The sequence below is a fragment of the Atta cephalotes genome, assembly GCF_000143395.1.
Source record: "Atta cephalotes unplaced genomic scaffold scaffold00002, whole genome shotgun sequence".
In the NCBI taxonomy this organism is placed as follows: Eukaryota; Metazoa; Arthropoda; class Insecta; order Hymenoptera; family Formicidae; genus Atta; species Atta cephalotes.
The window spans coordinates 1927910-1932675 of NW_012130066.1; positions in this window are offsets into that span (position 1 = coordinate 1927910).

The window sequence follows — 4766 nt, forward strand, 5'->3', positions numbered from 1 at the left end:
AGAGAGATCCGTAAACTGAAACTAGATTTTTTTAATTATACACATTTGACACAAAGAAAATTATGAAAGGTATAATTCTGCAACGTGTCAACTTCTATTGCAATGATACAAGATGCTTTTGCTACGAACAGATCTACAGAAAAAAAGTAGATCACGAGCGAAACGAGTTTCCCAATTCGGATGTGTGACCATCGGTCGACGAAAAGTTAGCCTTGAGTGATGTTATGTCCTCTCACGTTTAAAATCCTCTCTTTTCTTCTTTGATTAACGTGTATAGATATAGACGAAGAAAATGTTTGTAGTTTCGATGAAACTACAATTAAAAAATGATATAATAATAAAACTAATATAGGTAGATTCTCTTCCACGTAGATTCTGCTCTTTTTGTGGCCTCGACACATATATGTAAATGCTGTGTCATTCGGCTCCTATAATTTTAATGGCTGTATAAATCAAACAAAAATAGAATAATCAAGAAAGACTTTGTTTGTTGTGAAATTTCAATATTTTATCTTATTTGTCGATAATCGATGATTAATAATCGTTAATACTGATTTACGATTAATATAATTTGTAAATATAATTGTTAATTAATACAATTGTTAAAATTAATTCTGTCTACAGTTTGTAGAATAATTAAATTAACTGAAAAACAGAGAGGCAGAAGAAAAATGATTTAAAATAATGGCCAAGTGAAAGAGATTTTGATCGCAAAAGTCACACTTGTGAATTTCTCTCCAAGAATATTTCCTTCTTACATATAACTGGAATGATAAATTATAAGTAAAAGTAGACATTTCTTTTATCTAACAGATTTTTGACGGAGAATCTAGAGCTCATGGCAGATGACGAGTCACAAAATTATCGTTGGCCTTCATTGTGAAACTGAAAGTCTTCCTTGGCTGCAGAGAAAGAGAAAGAGAGGAAGAAAGGGACCTCGAAATCCATTTGACCCGAATATTCGATTCGACGCGGATTCTTGTTTTCTTTTTCGTTTCCTGGTCGAGGAGGAATTAAACTTTCCCGATCAAGGAAGTAGTGACGGGAATCTTCCTTCCTTTTGTGTGTCGCGTTCTCCTCCTTCTAATTGTCTGAATGAATTCAACGGATCTAGATCTTTATCTATCATTCGGAATTCACTGATTGCAACAGCCATTGAGGCTGAGGATGAGCACACGAGAAAGAGTTAGCAATACCGTAGCCCTCTTGAAATGAAGAATCGTAGTCGACAGAATTTGTCATTGTTTAAACATACGTCCTTTTTTTTCACTACACTGAAAATGAAATGGAAAATTTGTGTTAAAGTTAAATTTAACACATGTCCCATATTTCTAGATACTATTAAAAATGTAAAACCATTTCTTCTAATAGAGAAACTATACTGTTAAAGAAATAATTAGTTCATCCCAAGGTATAACATGTCCCTCTATGTATCAGAATTTCTTATTTTTTGAAGATGTTATAAAACAAACTAAGCTAAACAGATAAATAATAAGCTCAACTTATTCTTTTTATTGTTTAGTTAAAATTTTACTAAATGCAATTATAATTTATTAATTAAAAGATGCTCTTAAATGAAATAAGAATCTTATAATGAAATCCTGCTTTTATGCTTTTCATAACACGGATTCTCGCGACACGTACAGAAATTCATATCATGGCGAAGAAATATCATTGGCCAGCGGATGTCTTAACTTTTTCTGCGAAACGTTCCAGTGCGTAATGTAAACGTAACGTAATTTGCGTCATGTACATTACGAGCAGATTAGACGTCACGCTCGTCGCGAATGTGGAATACCGTGAATAGTGCCTTCTTTTCCGCGAGAATTGTGCAACACGTGTATGTATGTATGTAACGAAACTTTGTGCCAGCTATTATGCGTAAGTATCTTAGAATATAATGATAATGATAGGATACGGCCTCGTAAATTTTACGGTCCCTCGAGGTAAAACGCTAAACCGACGGGTTGCCTACAAGGCAGTGAAATCCTCCGAGATTCCCCGAGATGATGGTGAATAGCGTGTCCCGCGCGTAGAAGAATCGACTTTGCGTAACAGATCTGCTTCGTGAACATAAATACCGTACATAATAGACCATCGGTAGGAACCAATAGTTTTCTTGTTGAGAACGTCTGACAATCGACGGGGAGAATTTTTGTCACACCCCCTCTTCCTTGCGTCCAGAGAGTATGGGGTACAAGTTAAGGTTGCGCAATATTTATTGCGATATGCAATCGAGCGAGAAGCTGCAAGAAACCGTTCCTAAGAGGGACATGTTAAATTAAGATAAAACAAAATAGGAAAACGCTCGATCTGGCCGCGATACCGCGGGCTGCATAGCGTCTTCGTTTTCGCGGCTGAAGGTGCGACGTGAGAGGACTCGTTAACGCGAAATATTGTAGATTTCAAAAAGAAATTCAGATTTTCAGAAATTATCACATTCGCGAACATTGAAATAATTCCTTTTTAAGTCCAATGCATTTTTATTTATTTATAGGAATTGTATGAAGCAATTTCTTTATCTTTAAATTTAAAAAAAGATTTCAGTTCTTTATACTTAAATGCATTGTGAATATTATTTATTACAGTTAAAATTTCTGTAAAGAAAATGCAATTTTCAATCCAATTTCTGTATGTTTTGGGAAATATAAGAAATACTTTTTTTTCATATTCATAATGAGCCAGTGATTACTCAAGGAAATGAATACATCAGCAGTGTTTGAGTTCAAGTCTTCCAAAAGTAATAGTACCCAACAAAATGAGTATCTCACCGAGGTATCTTATGATGTCGTAATACGTGAGTATTTTTTCTCCAAGTTCTGTTACCCACTCCTGTTGCTCGTGGCCGAGCGAGGTGATTTCTCTTATATGTCTGTGGTGCACACGTTGGTTGTATATAGTCATGTGCCTGCATTTTAACATCGATTCCGAACGACGACATTTTGTTAGAGAAGCATTCTTGGCAAAGATGTTCTCGGTAGGTTGTCGCTTCCTTTCAAAAGGCGATGTCAAAATTCATCAATATTTATTCTCGAAATCCTATACTGTTTTTCTAAAAACTTTATGAGTTCGATAGGATTTGGAGAATAAATATTGATAATGACATTTCATCATTCATGTTCGTAAAATGTTTATTTTGTTGGAAATTGTTAGTTTTGACAGAACTAACCGTTCTGGACGAATGATTAATTTTGATATATGGTGATGTTTATATAAATGTAATATCATTAGCAAATATTTACCGATGAAAACATCATATGAATTTTGTATACAATATTCAATGATTACCGAGAATCTAAATTCCTAGAAGAAAATTTTGATATTGAGCATGAATTGTTTCATGAAGTTGGAATATGTCATCGAAATGAGTGTGAAAAGAAAATTATATGTCTTAATAATAATTCTTCTTCTTATGCCCTTTTCCACTAATATAGATTAACTTTAATCTCGATTCAATTTACTCTTCGTTTTTTTTTAGTTCTAAAGAATAAAAAGAGTAAAGAGTAAAAAAAGACGAAGAGTTAGTTGAACCGAGATTAATCTACATTGGTGGAAATGGGAATTAGTTCTCATCGTCGTGATCGAGCGTGATGATTTCTCTCATATGTCTGTGATGCACACGCTGCTTGTACACAACCACTTGGCAAGACACTCGGCAAATGAGTTACATGCAAAATAATGTTTCATAAGCGATTGAATTCGTGATGAAATATGTTCCGACACTATAAACACCCCTTTAAACCATATATTCCCGCCCTATTAGATAATTTCCTGCGAAGCAACTTAGACCGAATTGAGATTGAACATTTTCCGCAACATATAAATTTTTACCAAAATATTTTATGTATGTATGTACAGGATAAGTCATAATTCATTATAAGTATGTTTTAAAATTTCGTGAGTGTGTTCTTGAAAAAAATGAAAGAACAAATGTTTCTATGAACAAGTCCCAAATGTTTTCATTTCTTTCTTTTTATTTAAAAATACATGCTCACGAAATTTTAAAAAATGAATTCCTTAAGTATCTTATAAATTTAGCTAGATATAGATTTAAAAATAATTTTATCATGACTATATAAAAATAATTGTAGGATACTTGAGCTATTATTTTGAATTATTCAGACATTGAAAAATCTAGTTTCGACCGTCATAGATCTGTTTAGTAGAAGAATTTCATCTCATGTTTGAGATTTCTGCATACTTAATTATTTGATGATTCAACAAAATTATTTCAGATCTGTATCTAGCTAAATTTTTATTTGTATGTGTATCACTCTATGTGTATATAAGTAAAAATTTATATGCATCTTGAGATATATGAAATACCTTATATATGCATTCTGCGCGTGGGTTAAATGTTTCTCTTCAACGAAGAACAAGTCTCTTCTATCCGCTGACCCAGGAAGAAAGACCTTTCTACCTTCGAGCGCTGTAGCATATCTCGAGACATCCGGTTAAATCGCGTGTGATCGAAATTTTCCCGTTCACCTCGGACCTTACGCGACTTAATTACAAGCCCCTTCGCTCTTACTCTCAGCTGATTCTCTCGGCTCAGTAAGAGTGCAACGAGCATTCTTCACTTGCTCTTTTCTCATCTCGTCTTTTCATCCATCACATCTTTCACGAAATGCACGAATTTCGTTATCTCCTATCATATCTAGATCAATCGTACTTACTTATTTTCAATTTGATTATTTAATTTGTTAAAAGATCAAATATAATATATATATATATATATATATATATATATATATATATATATATAA